The following is a 26,793-nucleotide window of genomic DNA, read 5'->3' as shown; positions in this document are numbered from 1 at the left end:
TTTATTAGGTACTGGGCTGGACACCCTTTTGCCTTCAAAACTGCTTTCATTTTTCATGGCATACTTTCTACAAAGTACTGGAAACTTCCTCAGAAATTGTGGTCCATATGGACATGATGGCATCACGCAGTTGCTGCAGATTTATTGGCTGCATATGCATTAAGCAAATATCCCATTCCACCACATCCCAAAGGTGCTCTGCTGGATTGAGAACTGATGACTGTAGAAGACATTAGAACTGTAAGCTGTGTGGCATGGTGCATTACCCTGCTGGGTGTAACCATCAAAAGATAGGTACACTGTGGTGATAAATGGATAGACATGGTCAGCAACAATACTCAAATTGGCAGTATATGGGATAAGTAGTTGATCGTGGCGAGTCCGACCGCTAGGACCCCCGTGATCTCTGGAATGGTACCCCAGCTGTCTGTGGAGTGTTTGTCATCTACCGGTAGATAGCACATACTTCATTAATTTCTATTGGCGTGCTGGTGATGCCTGAGAGCTGTACTCTGGTCTTTTCGGTGCTACTACAGAAATGAAGGGAGCGTGTGCTCTCTGCAGCACGAGCTCTTCACTGAGAACCTGGTCCCATTCTAGAGATCATGGGAGTCTGACCGCTGGGATCAGCTACTTATCCCCTATCCTGTGGATAGAGTGTAAGTTAGTTTTAGTTGGAGTTCTTCTTTAAATCATGCTAAATTGGTACTCATGGACCCAAACTTTGCAAAGAAAATGTATTTTTACACCATTATACCACCACCAACCTGAGTTGTTGATAAAAGAGAAGATGAATCCATGCTTTCATGTTCTTTACACCAAATTGTAATCCTGCCATTTGAATGTTGCAGCTTAAATCGAGTCTCATCAGGCTAGTAAACATTCATTTAGTCTTCCACTGAGGAAGCCTGTGTGAATTGTAGCCTCAGTTTCCTGTTCTTAGCTGACAGAAGTGGCATCCGGAGTGGTCTTCTGCTGCTGTAGGGTTGAATGTATTGTGCTTCCAGATATATATGCTGAATACCTTTGTTGTAATGAGTGGTTATTTGAGTAACTGTTACCTTTCTGTCATCTCAAATCAGTCTGCCATTCTCCTCTGACATCAACAATGCATTTTCATCGACACAACTGCCACTCACCGGATATTTTCTCTTTTTTGGACCATTCTCCATAATCCCTAAATATGGTTGTGTTGGTGAGTATGTGTATGATGATCCCAGTAAATCAGCAGTTTCTGAAATACACAGACCATCTTGTCTGGCACAAACAACCATGTTACAGAGCAAGTCACTTAAATCCCCTTTCTTCCCTAATTCTGATGCTTGGTTTTAACTTCAGCAAGTTGTCTTGACCACGTGCACATGCCTAATTGCATTGAGTTGCTGCCATGTGATTGGCTGATTAGCTTTTTGTGTTAACAAGCAATTGAACAGGTATGCCTAAAAAAGTGGGGAGATAGTGTATATATACAGAAAAATAAAAAAGTTATAGCTATTTAGAGTTTAAATAAAATACTTGCTGCCTCCTTAAGTACCAAACTATGCCGCACCCTTAGAGAATTAAAAAGAAATAACAATGGGATTGCAACTAAGAACATGATGATTCATTTAATTGACTGAAATATGACATGAAGTGTAATAAAAAATTACTTTATATGGAACAGCCTGTGTGTTTATATTTTTAAAGTAGATAACAATTTGATAAAATGGCTTGAATTTTAAAGGGATACTCTGGTGGAAAACTTTTATTTTTTTTTTTAAATCAACTGGTGCCAGAAAGTTAAACAGATTTGTAAATTACTATAAAAAAAAATCTTAATCCTTCCAGTACTTATTATCTGCTGAATACTAGAGAGGAAATTATTTTCTTTTTGGAACACAGAACTCTCCGCTGACATCATGACCACAGTGCTCTCTGCTGACATCTCTGTCCATATTAAGAACTGTCCAGTAGGAGAAAATCCCCATAGCAAACATATGCTGCTCTGGTCAGTTCCTAAAATGGACAGATGTCAGCAGAGAGCACTGTGTTTCCTCTGTAGTATTCAGCAGCCAATAAGTACTGAAAAGTACTGAATAAGTACTGAAACGATTAAGGTTTTTTTTAATAGAAGTAATTTACAAATCTGTTTAACTTTCTGGCAACAGTTGATTAAAAAAAAAAAAAAAAAAAGAAGTTTTCCACCGGAGTACCCTTTTAATGAACATGAGACTTCTGCTTTAAAAATAAGAAATATTAAACACCTAGGCTTGGGTGACAGATCGTGATGTCAAAAATTAACACACCATTTCCAGCTTACACTTCAAGATTTTGATTTAAATGAAACCCACATTCTTGCAATTGTGCTCACTTGCTGAGTGTGATCAATGTGTGAAATCACGCATAACTTGTTATACAGCTGTACAGTGTCTACTGTTAAAAGTTCAGAAGAGCTCTATATTCAGTTCACACAAATATTCATACAATAAAATGAAAAAAAGTATCTATCTCTCTATAATCTATCTATCATCTATTTATCTATCATCTATCTATCTATAATCTCTATATCATCTATTTACCTATCATCTATCTATCTATAATCTATCTTATATTTCACTCTATTTACTCATGTGGAACAGACTGCAAGTACATATATAATATCCAAGTTTACACACAGCGACATAAGTGAGAAAATAATTAAAAGTGAATATCATACAACATTAATACATTCAAGGTTTTTCCTATTTTCTTTGTCAAGAAAATAAATAAATAAAAAAGTTGTAATTTAACACCTTGAATTTCCTTCACAGATCAAGGTGATGTTGGTCATTAAAGGGGTTCTCCGGTGCTTAGACATCTTATCCCCTATCCAAGGATAGGGGATAAGATGCCTGATCGCGGGAGTCCCGCCCCTGGAGAAGCCCGTGATCTTGCACGCGGCACCCCGTTTATAATCAGTCCCTGGAGCGTGTTCGCTCCGGGTCTGATTACTGTCGATCACGGGACCGGCGATGTGTGACATCACGCCTCTGCCCCCGTGTGACCTCACGCTCCGCCCATCAATGCAAGCCTACGGGAGGGGGCGTGACAGCTATCACGACGTCAGCCCAGTGGTCGCCGGTAATCAGACCCGGAGCGAACACGCTCCGGGGACTGATTACAAACTGGGTGCCGCGTGCAAGATCACGGGGTTCCCAGCGGCGGGACTCCCGCGATCAGGCATCTTATCCCCTATCCTTTGGATAGGGGATAAGATGTCTAAGCACCGGAGTACCCCTTTAAATGATTAAATGCTGTGAACAAGTGGTGAAGCTGATCACACTGAGTAATTATATGCAATAGCATTGCATTATTCAGTATTAACAATCTAATCATTGTTTATAATAGTCCTTTATGGGGACTTAACCAGAGCTCAAGTCCTGCAGAACACATGGGAACAGAGTTCCTGAACTTTTCCCATAGAAGGAGCATTGTCCTGATATGCTTAGGGCACTTGTCCATTGCTACCTTGGTTTTATTACATTCTCTGTATTGCGTGGTTTTTTTCATGTACGTTCATAATAAACGTACTCCTTTTGACACTTAAGAATTGTATTATGCTCACCTAGAGCGCAATACACATGTGCAGATCACCCAAACTCAGTGGATAAGAAGATATGGTGAAGTCCTGGAGTGTAGCAATGCTGTATCGATGTGAAGACAGACCCAGATCCATCCACGAGATATAGCAGCAAAGAAACAAAAGGATCCCTCTGTAGGCGCTACTTCTCCAAACAGAATCACATTTACGATGAAATCATGTAAAAATAGATTTTTATTTACCAATGACGTGTTTCAGGTAGAAACCTTTCTTCAGATTGGCATCTTGCTAATTTTAAGAAAGGTTTCTACCCATAACGTTTCATTGGTAAATAAAAATCTACTTTTACAACATTCCATCATAAGTGTGATTCTGTTTGAAGAAGTAGCACCTACAGAGGGATCCTTTTGTTTCTTTGATCCCTTTAGCATGAGTCCTGCAGGATCTTGAGTGGAAATCTTGGGTGAGTTCCGATGCTTTTTTCCCAGGACTTGACTCCTGAACTTCACCCCTTGGGCTATGTTCACACAACGGAATGTCAGGACGGAGAATCCCCATGCGGACATTCTGCAAACTGCAGGGCATGATATGGCAGCGGTTGTTCATTCTTTGTGCGGACACGGAAACTGAAATCTCCAAACTGGAAACATCTGGCATGGAAATACCGCCGTGTGCACAGTGGAGCAGAATCCCGTTTAATTCAATGGAACTCTGCTGCAGAAGAATCTCTGTCCCGGATTCCAATGCAGAATCTGGCACAGAAAAGACATAGCCTAAAGGATATTGGATGTAAATGTGCATCCTAATGGGCTGTTAGTTACCAAATAAAAAAGATGTTTTCCCTTTTTCCTATTTTACCCCAAAAAGTGTAAAAAAAAATCCAAAAACAATTATAAACATATTTGCTATGGGAACGTGTATAAATTTCCAAAAGTCAAAATGTTATGTTACCATTCATAATAGTGTGCAGTGAATGAGGTAAACGGTTAAACTGCTTTTTGGTCACATTACATTCCAAAAAAGGAAAAATTAACAAAAAGATACCAAAAGATATCAAAAGTCATACATATGCAAATGTGATAAAAAAAAATATATATATATCAGATCGTGACACAAAAACTGTTTCCTCATACAGCCCCTGCCCCATATACAATTATTATTATTTTTTTAAAGCAGTACAATATTAGTTAAGCATGTAGATTGGTATCATTTAAATCCTGCTGACCCACAGAATAAAGAAAACATGTCATTTTTACCATAAAGTATACAGCATGAAAACAAAATCCTTCAAAATTTGCACAACTGCAGTTTTATTTTCAATTTCCCCACACAAATAAAAAAAATTTGTTTTGTCATACATTTTATGGTAAAATGAGTGATGTCATTACAAAGTACAATTGGGCAGGCAAAAAATAAACCCTTATATGGGTTTGTGGATGAAATGTAAAATAGTTATGGCTCTTAAAAAATGAGGAGAGAAAAAATGCAAAAAACAAAATGGGCTGTGTCCTTAAAAAATTTAATAAAACAATAAAAAAAGGTTTGCTTGTTTTTAAACATAAAAAAGGCCCTCCCCTAATAAAAATTTAAATCATCCCCCTTGTCCTATTCAAGATCAAGGTGAAAAAAAAAAAAAAATAATAACCCTTAACCCCTTAAGGACAGAGCCCATTTTCACCTCTAGGACGAAGCCCTTTTTTGCAAATCTGACCACTGTCAATTTAAACATTAATAACTCTGGAATACTTTTAGTTATCATTCTGATTCTGAGATTGTTTTCGTGACATAATCTACTTTAACATAGTGGTAAATTTATGTGGTAACTTGCATCCTTTCTTGGTGAAAAATCCCCAAATTTTATGAAAAAAATTAAAATTTTGCATTTTTCTAACATTGAAGCTCTCTGCTTGTAAGGAAAATGGGTATTCCAAAATTTTTTTGGGGGATTCACATATACAATATGTCTACTTTATGATTGCATCATAAAATTGACGAGTTTTTACTTTTGGAAGACACCAGAGGGCTTCAAAGTTCAGCAGCAATTTTCAAATTTTTCACAAAATTTTCAAACTCACTGTTTTTCAGGGACCAGTTCAGGTTTGAAGTGGATTTGAAGGGTCTTCATATTAGAAATACCCCATAAATTACCCCATTATAAAAACTGCACCCCAAAGTATTCAAAATGACATTCAGTAAATGTTTTAACCCTTTAGGTGTTTCACAGGAAAAGCAGCAAAGTGAAGGAGAAAATTCAAAATCTTCATTTTTTACACTCACATGTTCTTGTAGATCCAATTTTTGAATTTTTACAAGGGGTAAAAGGAGAAAATGTATACTTATATTTGTAGCCCAATTTCTCTCGAGTAAGGACATACCTCATATGCCTATGTAAAGTGTTCGGTGGGCGCAGTGGAGGGCTCAGATGTGAAGGAGCGACAAGGGGATTTTAGACAGTACGTTTTTCTGAAATGGTTTTTTGGGGGCATGTCGCATATAGGAAGCCCCTATGGTGCCAGAACAGCAAAAAAACACATGGCATACCATTTTGGAAACTAGACCCCTTGAGGAACATAACAAGGAATAAAGTGAGCTTTAATACCCCACAGGTGTTTCACGATTTTCGCATATGTAAAAAAAATATATATTTTTTTCACTAAAATGTTGGTTTTCCCCCAAATTTCAATTTTTTTTAAAGGGTTAATAGCAGAAAAGAACCCCCAAAATTTGTAACCCCATCTCTTCTGAGTATGGAGGTACCCCATAAGTGGACCTGAAGTGCACTGAGGACGAACTACAATGTTCAGAAGAGAAGGAGTCATATTTGGCTTTTTGAGAGCAAATTTTGCTCGGGGGGCATGTTGCATTTAGGAAGCCCCTATGGTGCCAGGACAGCAAAAAAAAAACACATGGCATACCATTTTGGAAACTAGACCCCTTGAGGAACATAACAAGGGATAAAGTGAGCCTTAATACCCCACAGGTGTTTCACGACTTTTGCATATGTAAAAAAATATATATTTTTTTTCACTAAAATGTGGGTTTCCCCCAAAATTTCACATTTTTGCAAGGGTTAATAGCAGAAAAGACCCCCCAAAATTTGTAACCCCATCTCTTCTGAGTATGGAGGTACCCCATAAGTGGACCTGAAGTGCACTGCGGGCGAACTACAGTGCTCAGAAAAGAAGGCGTCATATTTGGCTTTTTGAGAGCAACTTTTGCTCGGGTGGCATGTCGCATTTAGGAAGCCCCTATGGTGCCAGGACAGCAGAAAAAAACCCACATGGCATACCATTTTGGAAACTAGACCCCTCACAAAATGTAATGAGAGGTACAGTGAGCATTTACCCCCCACTGGTGTCTGACAGATCTTTGGAACAGTGGGCTGTGCAAAATTTTTCATTTTCACGGACCACTGTTCCAAAGATCCGTCAGACACCTGTGGGGTGTAAATTCTCACTGCACCCCTCATTACATTCCGTGAGGGGTGTAGTTTCCAAAATGGGGTCACATGTGGGTGTGTTTTTTTTTTTTTGCGTTTGTCAGAACCGCTGTAACAATCAGCCACCCCTGTGCAAATCACCTCAAATGTACATGGCACACTCTCCCTTCTGGGCCTTGTTGTGCACCCCCAGAGCACTTTGCGCCCACATATGGGGTATCTCTGCACTCGGCAGAAATTGTGTTACAAATTTTGGGGGGTGTTTTTCCCTTTTACCTCTTGTGAAAATGAAAAGTATAGGGCAACACCAGCATGTTAGTATAAAAATGTTTATTTTTTTTTACACTAACATGCTGGTGTAGACCCCAACTGTTCCTTTTCATAAGGGGTAAAAGGAGAAAAAGCCCCCCACAATTTGTTAGGCAATTTCTCCCGAGTACTGCGATACCCCATATGTGACCCTATTCTGTTGCCGTGAAATACGACTGGGCTTCAAAGTGAGAACGCCATGTGCATTTGAGGCCTGAATTAGGGACTTGCATAGGGGTGGACATAGGGGTATTCTATGCCAGTGATTCCCAAACAGGGTGCCTCCAGCTGTTGCTAAACTCCCAGCATGCTTGGACAGTCAATTGCTGTCCAGAAATGCTGGGAGTTTTTGTTTTGCAACAGCTGGATGCTCCATCTTAGAAACACTCCCATACAATACGTTTTTCCTTTTTATTGGGGAGGGGGGTGGTGGGGGGGCAGTGTACGTGTGTAAATGTAGTGTTTTCCTCTTTATTTTATGTTAGTGTAGTGTAGTGTTTTTAGGTTACATTCACACTGGAGGCAGATTACACTGAGTCTCCCGCTAGGAGTTTGAGCTGCGGCAGAAAATTTTCCGCAGCTCAAATTTGTAGAGGGGAACTCACTGTAATCTGCCGCCAGTGTGAATGTAGCCTGTACATTCACATGGGAGGGGGGTCAAAACTACAACTCCCAGCATGCACTGACAGACCATGCATGCTGGGAGTTGTAGTTTTGCAACAGCTGGAGGCACACTGGCTGGAAAACCTTGAGTTAGGTTCTATGACCTAACTCAGTATTTTCCAACCAGTGTGCCTCCAGCTGTTGCAAAACTACAACTCCCAACATGTACTGATTGCGGAAGGGCATGCTGGGAGATGTAGTTATGCAATGGCTGGAGGCACGCAAGTACAACTCCCAGCATGCCAAGACAGCCTTATGCTGTTCCTGAATGCTGGGAGTTGTAGTTTTGCAAGATTTAGAGGGTTTCAGGTTGTAAATCACTGTCCAGTGGTCTCAAAACTGTGGCCCTCCAGATGTTGCAAAACTACAACTCGCAGCATGCCCAGACAGCAAACTGCTGTCTGGGCATGCTGAGAGTTGTAGTTTTGCAACATCTGGAGGGCTACAGTTTGAGACCACTTAGTCATCTACAACCTGAACCCCTCTAAATATTGCAAAACTACAAGTCCCAGCATGCCCACACAGCAAACAGCTGTCTGGGCATTCTGGGAGTTGTAGTTTTGCAACATCTGGAGGGCCACGGTTTAGAGACCACTGTAAACTGTGGCCCTCCGGATGTTGCTAGGCAACAACTCACCTAGCAGGACCCGTAAGTATTGCTGCCGCCGCCGCAGATAGGTGGGCAAAGCGGGGAAACCAAACTTTAACCCCCCTCCCCCGGTCTGCTATCGATCGGTCGCTCGGCCGACCAATAGCAGGGATCGGAGGGGTGGCACCCCTGCCACCAAACTCCTATCCCTTCCGGACCCGTATGACCCGGAATCGCGCAGATTGCAGGTCTGAATTGACCTCCGATTTGTGCGCATCGCGGTCATGGGGGGGTCTCAGGATCCCCCTCGGCGATGTGCCGGGATGCCTGCTGTTAGATAACAGCAGTCATCCCGGCCCGATCACCGCTACCGGTGACACGGCTTTCCCGGAACCCTGCGACGTACATGTACGTCACCGCGCGCCAAGTGACACTTCACGGCGCCGTACATGTACGTCGCTCGTCGTGAAGGGGTTAAAGTCTACCTTTCGTTAACAAAAACTTTTGATACAATGTACATAATACTATTATTTGTATGTTTGTAAATTACATTGGTTAAAAAAGGTGTATATTTTTGGGTGAAAAAATGCTTTCCCTGCAACTATTGATTGTGTGTCTCTGTGGGGAGACCAAAAACAGAAAGTGAGGGCAGGAAGATCAGGGCTCTCTGCAGGCTCTTGGCTTGTTAATAATCAAAGAGCCTCAGTGCACAGATCCCTGCTTGTCCTCAGTGCACAGAGCCCTGCTTGTCCTCAGTGTACAGAGCCCTGCTTGTCCTCAGTGTAAAGAGCCCTGCTTGTCCTCAGTGTACAGAGCCTTGCTTGTCCTCAGTGTAAAGAGCCCTGCTTGTCCTCAATGCACAGAGCCCTGCTTGTCTACACTGCACAGAGCCCTGATTGTCCTCACTGGACAGAGCCCTGCTTGTCCTCAATGCACAGAGCCCTGCTTGTCCTCAGTGTACAGAGCCCTGCTTGTCCTCAGTGTACAGAGCCCTGCTTGTCCTCAGTGCACAGAACCCTGCTTGTCCTCAGCGGACATAGCCCTGCTTGTTCTCAGTGCACAGAGCTCTGCTTGTCCTCAGTTTCCAGAGCCTTGCTTTTCCTCAGTGTACAGAGTCCTGCTTGTCCTCAGTGTACAGAGCACTGCTTGTCCTCATTGTACAGAGCCCTGCTTGTCTTTAGCTTACAGAGCCCTGCTTGTCCTCAGTACACAGAGTCCTGCTTGTCCTCAGTGTACAGAGCCCTGTTTGTCCTCAGTGTACAGGGCCCTGCTTGTCCTCAGTGCACAGAGTCCTGCTTGTCCTCAGTGCACAGAGCCCTGTTTGTCCTCAGTGTACAGAGCCCTGCTTGTCCTCAGTGTACAGAGCCCTGCTTGTCCTCAGTGTACAGAGCCCTGCTTGTCCTCAGTGCACAGAGCCCTGCTTGTCCTCAGTGTACAGAGTCATGCTTGTCCTCAGTGTACAGAGCCCTGCTTGTCCTCAGTGTTCAGAGCCCTGCTTGTCCTCAGTGCACAGAGCCCTGCTTGTCCAACTACACTTCCTGTATTCTGTCTCCTCACAGAGACACACAGGCAATGGCTGTAGAAACAAAAATATGCTTTTTTTTTAACCAATGTATATTACAAATATATAGATATAATAGTATTTTCTACAATATATAAAAAGTTTTTGTTCGCAACAGGTACACTTCAAACAACCTCACTACTAAAATATATTTGCATGCTGCTAAGTCAACAGAGTTTGTATCGGCTGTAAATGGAAATAGGTATCCCATAAAAACTTTCATCAATTGTGATACTACACATGTTATCTACCTAGCAACATGTGGACTGTGTAAGGTGCAATATGTTGGTTACACCACCAGAAAGTTAAAAAGACGCATCTATGAACACTTTTACAGTTCACATGCTGCTGTGAACTTTCAACTTGCGGTCTTTATCTGGTCTTGAAAAACACATTCATGAGATCCATCAGGGGGATGTGTCTTCCATTGAAGTGTGTGGCATTGAAAGGGTGCATCCACCACGAAGAGGTGGAGACTGGTCACGTGTCCTCTTGAAGTGTGAAGCCTTTTGGATACTCATGTTAGATACGAGATATCCTAAAGGTATGAATTACAAAAGTGATTTAGCATACATATATTAAGTTTGAGCCTACTTTTGCTCATGATTGTTATAAAGCTCTTAGTAAACCATTTGTATGCCGTACTCTAATTACCAGTGATTATGTACCAGTTGTGGTTTAACTCGTGACGTAGTTTGTCATGTGACTTTGATATATAATTTAGTATATATAAGGCAGTTGTCCGGAGAGGATGCAGCACCATGATTAAGGACTACTAACGGTCCGAAAGGCGTCGGTGGACGTGGGTTTTAACTCACTGAGCACTGTCTGTCTTTTTTGTTCATTTTTGGACTATTCCATTTTAACATGTACCATTAAAGGTTACATTTCATTCACTGTGGAGCTGGAGTTTCCTCTTCCCGTTCCTTCCTACTTGGATCATTTGAACGGGTGACCATTTTCCTTTACGTTGTATTACTGAAATAAATTAACTTTGCACGATATACAAATTTTTCGAGTTTCATCTGTAGACACATAAAAAGGACATGAAAAGAATCTACCAAGATATATATATATATATATATATATATATATATATATATATTTTCTTACTTTTTTTTTCTGTGATGTCACAGGTAAGCTTTAAAGAATTACTTATTAGAGCATATGGTTGTACAATACGTTTTCCAATAGGTCTTTATTAAAATTCTTGCTCAGTGTCTCTATTACAGCCTGCATGTTTTAACAGATATACGGTATTTTGGGCTGCTCACTAGTCTGAAAGCTTAGCCCCCTTACCCTCACTCTTATCTTGAATTATCTTCTAAACTGAATTATGAAAATACTCGAATCAAATAGTAAAATTTGATTTGGTTATAAATTAACTTAGAAGATGTTCGGTAGAGGAGAGGAGCTGGAGACCAAGCCATAAGGCTGCTTATGCTAGTCTGATTGGCTTCACTTTGATATAAACACAGCAGCCTGGGACAATAGAGTGCATCCAGGTTCAGGTTCCCATCTCCCCTTGCTTCCTTGCAATCTTGGATGTTTTGATTTTTTTGGAAAAGTGTCTGCACATATTTAACCAATTCTTTTCCATAAAGAAGGGGTAGCAGGCAGACCCCTTGCCTATTAAGGTTCATTTGAATAAAATTAATATGACATACAATACTGCTGGGAGAAACCCCTTTACTAGGAATCTCAGTTTGGGGGGGAAATGATAGCAATTATATATTTGTATGTGGACATTTTATATTCTATGGTCTATTCACACGTACAGTATTCTGCACAGATTTGATGCACAGGATTTCAAGCTATGTTCAGTGATTCAGTTTACATTGAAATCTGCAGCAGAAAATCTTGTGCATCAAATCTGCACCTTAAATCTGTGCAGAATACAGTGATCCCTCAACTTACAATGGACTCAACATACAATAGTTTCAACATACAATGATCTTTTCTGGACCATCGTAAGTTGAAACCAGACTCAACATACAATACTACAGACAGTCCAGATCTGCAAAACCAGTCAATGGCTGGAAGAACCGACCAATCAGAATGGGCATTCACTGGTAAAACCCCTGTATTACTGAAGCGTATGCACTGACTGGTGTCTGGAAGTGCCCCCTACAGTACAGGGAGGTATTACATGTTCTGTACTCTTTACCTGTATTACTGAAGCGTATGCACTGACTGGTGTCTGATAGCACCCGCTACAGTACAGGGAGGTATTACATGTTCTGTACTCTTTACCTGCTCATTTGGACACCAGGTGAGGTCAACTCCATGTTACTTTTTTAGGACACTGTGTGTTCTGTACAGGACCTTGAAGAAGCTCCTGTCCTCTACATAGACCAGTGTTTCCCAACTAGGGTGCCTCCAGCTGTTGCAAAACTACAACTCCCAGCATGCCCGGACAGCCGAAGGCTGTCCGGGCATGCTGGGAGTTGTAGTTTTGCAACAGCTGGAGGCTCCCTGCTAGGGAAACACTGACGTAGACCATTATTTACAGCTCCCAGCAGATCTTTCTTACTTTTATATGTAAGGACTTGCTTTATCTATATTAGTTATCTACTTAATTTTTCTTTAATTCTCACTTTTTCCTTGGATGACATTTTGGGGGCTTCAGAACCAATTACCAGGTTTCCATAGAGTTATGGTCTCAGCATACAATGGTTTTAACATACAATGGTCGTCCTGGAACCAATTAATATTGTAACTTGAGGGACCACTGTATTGCACGTATGAATAGACCATTAAAATATAAAATGTCTGCATAGATAATGTAGGAAGAAATGACACAGTAAAGGAGATTACTGGGATGTTGTAATTTGGGAGGAGTCTCCTTGTAATAGAATACACAATAGCTACAGTATAAGAAAGTGCTACATATGGAAAAGAAATTAGCATGGTTAGAGAGAATATTGTATTATGTATAAAAATAGCATTGCATAATAAAGGCCCATATTGATAGCGGTGCAATTTTATAATCTATGTATGTACATGATTTATGTTATCTCTGCACATAGTCATTAGGATCAAAAGGTATCTTGACCTATAAAGTAACCTAATCCTTAATTAGTAATGGAGATGAAAGAAGTGCCTATTCCAGGCGAGACTTCAGTAAAATTGTAAGAAGATTTTCTGATTATTTTTGTAAATGGGAGAGGTATTTATTCCAATCTTTCCAAGTTCTTAAACCTAAGTGTGAAGCAGAATAGAACATTCCATTTTCCATAGACACAGACCGTACCTTCGAGACCGCCTGCTTTATATTATGTGTGACAGCCTGTTAAGGCTTTTGTATCTATCTACCAATTTAAAATAGCAGTGCTGCTTCTCATATTTTATTCCTATTATATAAAGTTAAAGGCCAGCTTCCCTCCTCTTAATAAAATCTCTGCATTGTCCTTTGCTCTTTTGTAGCCATAGAACATTTCATCAGCCGTATTAGAAAGCAATAGTTTACTGGTTATTTCTGTAAATAGAATAAAGGGAAATGATTCTGTGACACACTATGTACATATTTGAATCTGTTTTATTTCAACTTTGCATCTAGAAAAAAAACGAAGCAGCTTTTGCAGTATGTATGCAGATCTATACGTCTCCATGGTTACGGACTACAAATAATCTTTGTGTTGTCACACCCAGTAATCACATTGCTTGCTAAGTTAACAAACATATGTTATTGAAATCTAGATCATAACGGGAGATTCATCAAAACCTGTCCAGAGGAAAAGTTGCTGAGTTGTCCATAGCAACCAATCAGATCGCTTCTTTCATTTTTGAAAAGGCCTCTGAAAAATAAAATAAGCAATGTGATTGGTTTCTATGGGTAACTCAGCAACTTTTCCTCTGGACAGGTTTTGATGAATCTCCCCCATAGTGTTTTTTTGTATTTTGCAATCTGCAGAGGGTGTTAAATGGTTTACTTTTTTTTACAATCATTTCTATTATCATTTAGATAATTATAACAATAATAGAAAACTACTATAAGCCAACAAACAGTATACATCAGGCAACAAAAACATGGCATTACCATCTCAAATCAGATGCCATGTATAGTAGTGCCTGAAATAATAGAATGCATATTGGTAAAACTAAATCCAACATCTTGTGAAAATAAAACTTATACAGAGTTCCAATTCTGTAGTAGATCCACTAGTTCAGTACCTTAGGGGTTCGGAGGGGGGGGGGGGTGAGGAGCGGGGGAGTTTATACTCCAGCCTTCAGTAATTTTTGCAGAACCCAACACCAAAACTACAAACAATTATTTTATCAATATTATCGTCAAGAGTATGAGAATAAGGGAGCTGGAGAGATGGGTAGCCCCAAGACACAAGTATCCATAAGGAAATCCCTCAAGACTTGTTCGTCCATAAGGTTAGAATTTCAAAGTCAGGATAGAGGGAGTAACATCTCCCCTATTCCTGCATACATTTCCAGAGTCTATTTCGGCCCAATGACCTTTCAAGAAATCACTCATATTTAAGCTAACCAGTACTGTATTTATGTTTACTGAATGAATTTATATATATATATATATATATATATATATATATATATATTTATATAGCAAAAGGGTAGAGCAGCACCTCAATAAAAATAGGAAAAATAGTAGGGGTGCGCGTTAGTCACTGGGACCCTGGTCCTGGGTCCAAATTCACAGCATAGAACAAAAGGGATGACCGCAGCACTCCATGAAGTGAAAAAGAAAATTGTCTTTATTCCATGAACAAAACTTGGTGCGATGTTTCGGTGTCCTCACAACACCATTCTCTAGCAAACAATAGTGATCATTACAAAGTATATATAGGGTGAAGCATGTAAAAATCAATTACAAACAATTTAAAAGTGCATACAAAATCTTATACATAAAACTGTGTTAAAGTGCACATTGTGCACTTTAACACAGTTTTATGTAAAAGATTTTGTTTGTTTGTTTGTAATTGATTTTCTACATGCTCCACCCTATATATACTTTGTAATGATCACTATTGTTTGCTTGAGAATGGTGTTGTGAGGACACCGAAACGTCGCACCATGTTTTGTTCATGGAATAAAGACAATTTTCTTTTTCACTTCATGGAGTGCTGCGGTCATCCCTTTTGTTCTATGCTATATATATATATATATATATATATATATATATATATATATATATATATATATATATATATTGTCCACATAAGACATGTGAGGCTGATTAGTGTGTTGCTGCAGACATGGATAGATAGTTGACATGTAGATGAAATAAATGACATCTGTCTCTAAGCTGATGGCTGTTTAAAAATCATGTTTTTTTGCTGTTTTAAAATAATGTTTTTCTTCTACGGTCAAGAGTTATAAAGGCTGGGCTGAGCTGTAGTATGCTCACCTGCCTCACCCACCCTCCCTACCCTGCATGGTTTATGTACAAAGCAAAAGCCTGTATCTTTATTATGTAGGGAAAGGATAGAGCAGTAGTTCTTGAGCTTAGAAGCAAATCATGATTTCATACCTTTGCAAAGTCATCGGCTAAGAGATTGGTATCATTTGTTTTATCTCCTCTATCATCTATATAATATATCTGTCTGCAGTTTTAACAATGATAGAGAACTGTCAGGATCCCTATTAGGCAATTGGTGCAAATTTTGTCCTGCTGATTTATTTTGTTTTCATTTTTTGTTGTCTTCCTCATTGAATAGCAATTTTGTTATTTCATTATTGGCAAGATCCTTGATCGGCTACTAAATTCCGTTATCTCTGCATATACATCTTTTAAAATCTGCTGAACTAAATATATTCATGAGAATGCACCTTTTATCACTTTATCTTGATAGGGGAGAAAACCCTTTTGGAATGTCTTGCATTAATATATTATGCTTGATTCTTGTAATGATAATGACAAGTTCAGCATATTCATCGTCATTTTAGTATCTACCATTTGCTTTTTCAATGAAATAAAAAATTATGTGATTTAACTAAGGAATGTACACACAGTATGTGAACGTTTTCATGAGTCATAAGTACACAGGACCTATCCTTATAACTAACAAGCATCAACATCTCATTTGTGTTATTATAAGATCAGTCACAGATGTCTGCCTCAGGCAGATTCTCTAAATACACAACTCATGCTATAGAAATTCAAAGTTAAGTTTTGAGGAAAAAAAAAAAAGACAAAGAGAGAGACAGAAATAAAAGATCCCAGTGCATGTGTAATATCCATGCAAAAACAATGTAAGGCAATAAAATGTAGACAGAAATTAATAGTAAGACGTATAGTTCCTGTCACTATATACTATGAGTTCTACTATTATTAACTGTTAGCAGATTTTCATGGTGGTATCATAATAATAATAATTAGAGATTAGCTCATTTTTGAAAAGTTTGATTCGGACGAATCGTCAAATTTTCCGAAAAAATTTGGTTCAGTCCGAATTTATTCTATATTAAAAATGGCTATTTCTGGCCTACAGAACCTCAATAGGGGTGTAGAATACTTTGCCTTGCTGTAACACGCATACGGTGTGTGCTGGGTTAGTGAAATAATACTGTTATTCAGTATGACATGCAGATTAGAGGTGTTGATATTAGAATCACTGTCACAGAGCGGCACAATGATAGAGCCTGGAGGTGGCATCAGTATGAGGAAACCATATAGTGGCTGAATGACACAGCGTGGAGGTGGCAGCAGCATGAGAAGACCATATAGTGCCTGAATGACACAGAGTGGAGGTGGCAGCAGCAAGAGCAGACCATATAGTGGCTGAATGACACAGCCTGGAGTTGGCGGCAGCATGAGGAGACCATATAGTGTCTGAATGACACAGCCTGAAGTTGGTGGCAGCATGAGGAGACCATATAGTGGCTGAATGACACAGCCTGGAGTTGGCGGCAACAAGAGCAGACCATATAGTGGCTGAAAGACACAGCCTGGTGTTGGTGGCAACATGAGGAGACCATATAGTGGCTCAATGTCGCAGCCTGGAGTTGGCAGCAGCATGAGGAGACCACATAGTTGCTGAATAACACAGCTTGGAGTTGGCGGCAGCATGAGGAGACCATATAGTAGTGGCTGAATGACACAGCCTGGAGTTGGTGGCAGCATGACACAGCCTGGAGTTGGCGGATGCAAGAACAGACCATATAGTGGCTGAATGACACAGCCTGGAGTTGGCAGCAGCAAGAGAAAACCATATAGTGGCTCAATGACACAGCTTGGAGTTGGCGACAGCATGAGGAGACCATATAGTAGTGGCTGAATGACACAGCCTGGAGTTGGCGGTAGCATGAACAGAACATATAGTGGCTGAATGACACAGCCTGGAGTTGGCGGATGCAAGAGCAGACCATATAGTGGCTGAATGACACAGCCTGGAGTTGGCGGCAGCATGAACAGAGCAAATGGTGGCTGAATGACAGCCTGGAGTTGGCGGCAGCATGAGGAGACCATATAGTGGCTGAATGACACAGCCTGGAGTTGGAGGCAGCATGGGGAGACCATATAGTGGCTGAATGACACAGTGTTGAGGCAGCAGCAGCATGAGGAGACCCAATTGTGCCTGAATGGCCAAGCGTGGAGGTGGCAGCAGTAAGAGCAGATCATATAGTGGCTGAATGACACAGCCTTGTGTCGGTGGCGGCAGCAGGAGGAGCCCATATAGTGGATGAATGACACAGCCTGGAATTGGCGGCAGCAAGAGGAGACCATATAGTTGCAGAATGAGACAGCCTGAAGGTGGCAGCAGCATGAGGAGAACATATGGTGGCAGTACAGTACATATTGTGACAGCCTGGAGGTGGCATCAGCAGCATCAGGAGTCCTGAAAGTGACCCGGTGACAGAGTGGGGCGGTGGGTGGCAATACCAGTACCCGGTGATGAAGGTGGATGAAAAAAGAGGACTTGGCATCAGGTGGGTGGCAGGATCAGAATAGTAGCTGAGGCAGGTAGGCAGATGAAAACGGTCTCTTTTCTAAAAGTGCTAGTGTCCACAAGTAAGTATTGAGGATATGAATTACGTAAAACTTAACCTAATATTCTTAGGATAAAACATATGTACCCCAAAAAATTTTTAATCAAACAAAAAGAAAGGTGTACAAACACCTACACCACCAAGTATTGATGTGATACAAAGACCTCTTAAGGGTGGAAGGGACCAATGTATTGTCCATTGTAACCGGTGGGGATAAAAACTTCCCCTGTAAGGCCCTACTCTCGCATTATTAATTCCCTTCTCGGCAAGTGTTCCTCGCCCTAAGAAGGGCGGCCCCACACAGGAAACTCTTCCTATTTCGACCTAAAAACCCTGTGAAATGGCAGGGTTTGTAGGTGTAAATTGGTGAGAGGTTCCTGTGTGGGGCCGCCCTTTTGAAGACGAGTAACACTTTCCTCGAAAAGGTGGAAGGGGACAATGTATTGTCTATTGTAGCAGGTGGGGGCAAAAAAATTCCCCTGTAAGGTTCTACTCTTGCTCTATTAATTCCCTTCTTGGCAAGTGTTACTCACCCTAAAAAGGGTGTCCCCACACAGGAACCTCTCCCTATTTCCACCTAAAAACCCTGTGAATTGGCAGTGTTTGTAGGTGGAAATTGGTGAGAGGTTCCTGTGTGGGGCCGCCCTTTTTAGGGTGAGTAACACTTGCCAAGAAGGGAATTAATAATGCGAGAGATGGGCCTTACAGGGGAAGTTTTTTACCCCCCACAATGAACCATGCGTTGTTCCCTTCCACCTTTTAGAGGTCTTTGCATCACATCAATACTTGGTGGTGTAGGTGGCACATGGTGTTTTTTGCACACCTTTCCTTTTGTTTGATTTCAAAAACATTTTGGGTACATATATTTTATCCTAAGAAAAGTTAAGTTTTAGCTAATACATATCCTCAATACTTACTTGTGGTCTGATGCAGGGGAATGTCTGTAATTGGGGAGAAGCACCTTAAATATGTTTTGCACTATCCATTATAGATGAGCAATTTTTTTTTTAATTCGATTTGCTGATTTGCAAAATTTTCCGAAAAAATTTGGTTTCATACAAATTTACTTGTGGCGAATTTCTATTAAAAATGGCTATTTCCGGGCTACAGAGAGCCTTAATAGGGGTGTAGAATACTTTGCCTTGCCGTAACACGCATAGGGAGTGTGCTGGGTTAGTGAAATAATACTGTTATTCAGTATGACATGCAAATTTTTTTGGAAATGTCCTTAAAGGAGTACTCTGGTGCAGACTACTCCTGTTCCGTCCTGCCCGGGCTGCAAAAAAAATGAAAATAAACCATCACTCACCTTCATTGGTTCTCGAGGAGCGCCACTACAGCTGATCGGTCCTACGGTCCATCTTTTTCATTCTTCCGTGTGAACAAAGCTTCACATGATGCTTAGCCTATCGCCGGCCGCCGCGATATTCTGCCTCGGCCCATAATAGGCTGAGCGCCATGTGACGCTTCGTTCACACGGAAGTATGAAGAAGATGGACCGGAGGACCGATCAGCTGTAGTGGCGCTCCGCGGGAACCCAGGAAGGTGAGTGATGGTTTATTTTCATTTTTTTTTGCAGCCCGGGCAGGACGGAGCCGGAGTAGTCTGCACCAGATTACTCCTTTAATCCCATGAGAATGTAGTGACAAGAGTTATCTTTCATTTTGGACTTTTTACTTGGCTTTTATGTATAGCAATTATTTATTTAAATTATATTAAATATTATTCAAAAATGAACAAGTCACTTTTCATAAATTATAAAACATATTTAACCCCTTAACGATGCAGGAAGTAAATTTAAGTCCTGGTGAGCTGGTATTTAACGCACCAGGACGTACATTTACGTCCTATATATAACCGCGAGCATCAGAGCGATTCTGGGGTCATGTGCAGCAGGTCCCAGCTGCTGATAGCAGCCAGGGACCCACAGGTAATGGAAAACATCCGCAATCACGCGGATGTCCGCCATTAACCCCTCAGATGCCATGATCAATACAGATCACGGCATCTGCAGCATTGCGGCCACTAAAATGGATGATCGGATCGCACGAAACGCTGCCGCGGCGATTCAATCATCCAGCATGGCAGACGGAGGTCCCCTCACCTGCCTCCGCTGCCTTCCACGGGTCTTCTGCTCTGGTCTGTGATGGCCCTACCTGAAGCTGAATAGGCATCTGTCAATGCTGCCCCTGCTCCTTCCCTCCCTCCACATCATTCTGCTGAGGGACCAGGGAGAATCAAGAGTCCAGGGCTGCTTCACAGGAGAGGGAGGATACACAAGGATTGGAGCTGCAGCATCACCCGTCCCGGCACTGTACATAGACTTCCCTCCTGCACATAGACTTCCCATGCTCCGTCCTGCTCGGGCTGCAAAAAAATTTAAATAAACCATCACTCACCTTTATTGGTTCTCGCGGAGCGCCACTACAGCTGATCGCTCCTACGGTCCATCTTTTTCATTCTTCCGTGTGAACGAAGCTTCACATGACGCTCAGCCTATCGCCGTCCGCCGCGATATTCTGCCTCGGCCCATAATAGGCTGAGCGCCATGTGACGCTTCGTTCACGCGGAAGTATGAAGAAGATGGACCGGAGGACCGATCAGCTGTAGTGGCGCTCCGCGGGAACCCAGGAAGGTGAGTGATGGTTTATTTTCATTTTTTTTTGCAGCCCGGGCAGGACGGAGCCGGAGTAGTCTGCACCAGATTACTCCTTTAATCCCATGAGAATGTAGTGACAAGAGTTATCTTTCGTTTTGGACTTCTTACTTGGCTTTTATGTATAGCAATTATTTATTTAAATTATATTAAATATTATTCAAAAATGAACAAGTCACTTTTCATAAATTATAAATTATATTTAACCCCTTAACGATGCAGGACATAAATGTAAGTCCTGGTGAGCTGGTATTTAACGCACCAGGACGTACATTTACGTACTATATATAACCGCGAGCATCGGAGCGATTCTGGGGTCATGTGCGGCAGGTCCCAGCTGCTGATAGCAGCCAGGGACCCACCGGTAATGGAAAACATCCGCGATCAGGCGGATGTCCGCCATTAACCCCTCAGATGCCATGATCAATACAGATCACGGCATCTGCAGCATTGCGGACACTAAAATGGATGATCGGATCGCACGAAGCGCTGCCGCGGCGATTCAATCATCCAGCATGGCAGACGGAGGTCCCCTCACCTGCCTCCACTGCCTTCCACGGGTCTTTTGCTCTGGTCTGCGATGGCCCTACCTGAAGCTGAATAGGCATCTGTCAATGCTGCCCCTGCTCCTTCCCTCCCTCCACATCATTCTGCTGAGGGACCAGGGAGAATACAGAGTCCAGGGCTGCTTCACAGGAGAGGGAGGATACATAAGGATTGGAGCTGCAGCATCACCCGTCCCGGCACTGCACATAGACTTCCCTCCTGTCTGGCCTGCATGCCTGTGACTCACAGGTGCACATTTCTGGGCAGAAAAATCAAAAAATGTAAGCGTCATATTTAAAAAAATGTAAGCACCATATTTTCCACCAGAGTGTTCTGACACCCTGGTTGGGAACTCTGAGATTAATGTTTTGCCATCAGTTGGTTTCAAAACAATTTTTTCCAGATTTTCTTCTACTTAAAAATCTTAACATTTCCACTACTTGGATCTGGAATAACCGTGGCTGCTGGCACCAGACTTGCCCTCCAATGGATCCTCAAAAAAGGATTTAAAAAATGTTTTAAATAAATTAAAATGAAATTAAAAAATCTCTTTAATCTCTTCAATTGTGACGCCATATGGTCTACGAACCCTGCTGCCACATCCAGAAGCTCTGCGGCAGTGATTCTAATAAAGACGCCTGTAATCTGCATAATATTTAAAGGGGTATTCCAGTAATTTTTTTTATTTGACTATGCTACAGGGGCTGTAAAGTTAGTGTAGTTCATAATATAGTGTCTTTACCTGTGTGTGACGGTTTTCTCACAATTCTTATGTGATTTTCACCCCAATATTTGTTTTTAACAGCATACAAAATGACTGCGGTCTCAGATTTTTCCCAGCTTGCAATGCGGTCGAGACCTGACTCACTAGTCAGCTGATAACAGGGAGCCTGCCTGCTTCAATGGGTGGAGAGAGCAATCTGCAAGTAATGCAACAGCTGGAGGTACCCTGATTGAAAAACACAGGTCTGCAGCTCATATGTTTCGATGGGTGGGGTGGCTGATGTGTGGGAAAGAGGAAAATGGAATCATGGGATTTGTAGGCAAACAAGAAAACTGAAAACAGGAAATTCAAGTTCACAAAAAGCTGTCCACAGTGTTATGGTAATCTCACAACATAGCCATTTAGCCCAAGACAAGCGCAGATCCTTCCTAAGCATGTCCATTACTGACTACCACGTAAGTACTAAAATCACCTTATGCTAGATAACCCCTTTAATATAATTTAACCCCTTAACGACGCAGGACATATATTTACGTCCTCCGCCGGCTCCCGCGATATGAAGCGGGATCGCGCCGCGATCCTGCATCATATCGCGGCGGTCCCGGCGCTCATCAACGGCCGGGACCCGCGGCTAATACCACACATTGCCGATCGCGGCGATGTGCGGTATTAACCCTTTAGAAGTGGCGGTCAAAGCTGACTACCGCTTCTAAAGTGAAACTGAAAGTGACCCGGCTGCTCAGTCGGGCTGTTCGGATTTCATCGCGGCATCCTGAACAGCTGATCGGACACCGGGAGGGCCCTTAACTGCCTCCTCGGTGTCCGATCGACGAATGACTGCTCCGTGCCTGAGATCCAGGCAGGAGCAGTCAAGCGCCGATAATGCTGATCACAGGCGTGTTAATACACGCCAGTGATCAGCATAGGAGATCAGTGTGTGCAGTGTTATAGGTCCCTATGGGACCTATAACACTGAAAAAAAAATTAAAAAAAAAAAAAAGTGTTAATAAAGGTCATTTAACCCCTTCCCTAATAAAAGTTTGAATCACCCCCCTTTTCCCATAAAAAAAATAAAACAGTGTAAAAAATAAATAAATAAACATATGTGGTATCGCCGCGTGCGTAAATGTCCGAACTATAAAAATATATCATTAATTAAACCGCACGGTCAATGGCGTACGCGCAAAAAAATTCAAAAGTCCCAAAAAGCGTATTTTGGTCACTTTTTATACCATTAAAAAAATGAATAAAAAGTGATCAAAAAGTCAGATCAAAACAAAAATCATACCGATAAAAACTTCAGATCACGGCACAAAAAATGAGTCCTCATACCGCCCTGTACATGGAAAAATAAAAAAGTTATAGGGGTCAGAAGATGACATTTTTAAACATATACATTTTCCTGCATGTAGTTATGATTTTTTCCAAAAGTGCGACAAAATTAAACATATATAAGTAGGGTATAATTTTAACCGTATGGACCTACAGAATAATGATAAGGTGTAATTTTTACCAAAATATGCACTGCGTAGAAACGGAAGCCCCCAAAAGTTACAAAATGGCGTTTTTTTTTTCGATTTTGTCACACAATGATTTTTTTTTCTGTTTCGCCGTGCATTTTTGGGAAAAATGACTTATGTCACTGCAAAGTAGAATTGGTGATGCAAAAAATAAGCCATAATATGGATTTTCAGGTGGAAAATTGAAAGGGTTATGATTTTTAAAAGGTGAGGAGGAAAAAACGAAAGTGCAAAAACAGAAAAACCCTGAGTCCTTAAGGGGTTAAACAAATAATTGCTATACAACCCACTGACTGTTGACTGGGAGTGTCAGATGTCACTTGGGATGAAGTGGATGACCGAGTTCAACAATTAATGATGGCAGATGGGTTGCTGGTCCAGACATGACTGCTGGCTGATACCGGGAGCTCAGGCCTCACGCTGCGACTTCTGCTGCCACTCGCCCCTAGTCTGCTTCGACCTCTACCTGATGAATTTAGGCCTTTGCCACTCCTCTGTGCACGTCCTGGCACTTCTCTGCCTGACATACTTAGTGCGTATATGAAAGGAGTACAATACGCTCCACTACACTTAAAAAAGTATTTGTCTACAACACCAGCAGGTGTGTACCTTTGGCTGGCCTTTCACAGTATCTAGGCCCTAAGAATTTTAAAAGGAACAAAATGGTACACCACGTCAATGTACGCACAGGTTACACTTAATAGAGGAGAATATGCTTTTGGTGCTCTGCTCACCCTGACTGGCAGGCTACTGTTAGCTTTTCAGTTGTTGTACACACCAGTGCTACAGCATGCAGTTGCTGTATACTACACCCAAAATTGCTCTTTCTCTCTCTCTCAATCTCACTCTCTTCCCTATCAGTGCTTCTAGGCTGGATTTGGGTGTGAGGTGAATCGCTGCTGTAAAAAAGCTTTTCTTTGCAACACTTTGCTCTCTGTCCTTCTCTCTCTGTAATAGAATGCTGATGTGACTGGCCGCAAGATGGCTGCTGATTAAATAGAGCTGTGACATCACAGGGGTGCCTGGCTGCTGATAGGCTGCATCCTAAATGTGATTCAGGGTCATCCTGCCGACCCTTGTTCCGCCTTCCCAGGATTCCTTGCCCCATGTCCTCACACGTGCATCCACCATTTTAGATGCCCGGAGCTTGGACTGCACTAAATGGAGTTTAATAAAGCGATTTGCGTAATCGAATCACAGTGAAATTTGCATTCGTTACAAATCTAATTTTTCCTGAAATTTGTAATGAATTCGGATTCGTCAGATTCAATTAGCTCCTCTCTAATAATAATAATAATTGTATTTGATACTAGATTTTTTGTAAATATTTCTATGAAATAAGTAAAACAACAAAATCTAGAAAGTAGAACCAAGAGTTAACTAAATTGGGCTTATTTGTCTCCTGGAGAAACATTTGGTCTGAGCACAGTACAGCCATATAAATATCTAATTCAAAGAATATCACAGATATGAAACAATGTTAAGGTAAGAAGGGCTTAACCTCTTGGGGACACAGGGAGTATGCATAAACCCTGCATCCCTGATCCTTAAGGACTCAGGGCGTACCTGTACACTCACCTGTGTCACTCACTGGGCAGGGACCGGACCGGGATGCATGCTGAAATCATTCAGCAGGCATCCCCTGACAACGCCTGGGGGGGGGGTCCTGAAACCCCCCCATATCAGCGATTGCCGCAAATCACCGATCAATTCAGATGAGCAATTTGCAGCAATTCTGGGTCAATCGGGTCCCGGTGACCCGGAAAAAAAGGATGATAGGTGCCGTCTAAGGGATGATAGGTGCAAACTCGGACAGCACCTATCATCCTTTTTTTCCGGGTCACCGGGACCCGGAAAAAAAGGATGATAGTTGCCGTCCGAGATGGCACCTTTCATCCCTTAGCAGCAGGAGTGAGGTGCCACCTCACGCTCGTCCTGATTCTTCGGCCGTTATCGGCCGACAAATCAGGATGCCTGCTGAGGGGGTGTCCCCCAGGCATCAGCAGCGGGATTGGGGCCACAGCAGAGGAGACAACGGCGGCAAAGGCAGGCGGCTTCACTGCACAGTAGCAGGAGGTAAGGCTGGCACACAAGGGCATGCTGGGAGTTGTTGTTATGCAACAGCAGAAGGCACAACTACAACTCCCAGCATGCCCTTTGATAGTTTGTGCAAGATGGGGGTTGTAGTTATGCAACAGCTGGAGGCACATTTTTGGAGTTGGGAGTTGCAGTAGTGTGCCTCCAGCTGTTGCATAACTACAAGTCCCAGCATGCCCTTTGGCTGTAAGTGCATGCTGAGAGTTGTAGTTTTGCAACAGCTGAAGGCACACTGGGTGCAAAACACTGAGTTTGTTACCTAACTCAGTGTTTCACAACCAGTGTGCCTCCAGCTGTTGCAAACTGCAACTCCCAGCATGCACTGATAGACCATATATGCTTGGAGTTGTAGTTTTGCAACAGCTGGAGGCACACTGGTTGCAATACACTGAGTTAAGTAACAAACTCTCAGTGTTTTGCAATTAGTGTGCCTCCAGCTTTTGCATAACTACAACCCCCAGCATGCATGAGCAACCAAAGGGCATGCTGGGAGTATTAGTAGTATGCCTCCGGCTATTGCATAACTACAAGTCCCAGCATGCCCTTCGGCTGTCACTGCATGCTGAGAGTTGTAGCTTTTTGCAACAGCTAAAGGCATACTTGTTGCAAAACACTGAATTTGTTACCTAAATCAGTGTTTTGCAACCAGTGTCCTTCCAGCTGTTGCAAACTACAACTTCCAGCATGCACTGATAGACCGTATATGCTGTATGCTGGGAGTTGTAATTTTGCAACAGCTGGAGGCACACTGGTTGCAAAACACTGAGTTAAAGGGGTTATCCACCATATTGTGATTTTAGTACATACCTGGCAGACAGTAATGGATATGCTTAGGAAGGATGGGCTAAATGACTATCTCATGAGATTACCATAACTGTGGTTAGCTTTTTGTGAACTTGTATTTCCTGTTTGACTTTTCTTTTTTTGACTACAAATCCCACAATTCCATTTTCCTCCCTCCCACACATCAGCCACTCACAGAAAAGCCCCTCAAATCCATTTCAAATGTAACTGGTCCCTGAAAAATTCAGATTTTGAATTTTTCTTGAAAATTTGGAAAATTGCTGCTATTCTTTGAAGACTTCAAAAAGTCAAAACATGTCCACTTTATGATGCCAACATAAAGTAGACATATTGTATTTGTGAATCAATATATAATTTATTTAGAATG

This window comes from Hyla sarda, chromosome 3 (assembly GCF_029499605.1).
Source record: "Hyla sarda isolate aHylSar1 chromosome 3, aHylSar1.hap1, whole genome shotgun sequence".
NCBI classification, from domain to species: Eukaryota; Metazoa; Chordata; class Amphibia; order Anura; family Hylidae; genus Hyla; species Hyla sarda.
Note: the sequence above shows the minus strand (reverse complement) of the source record.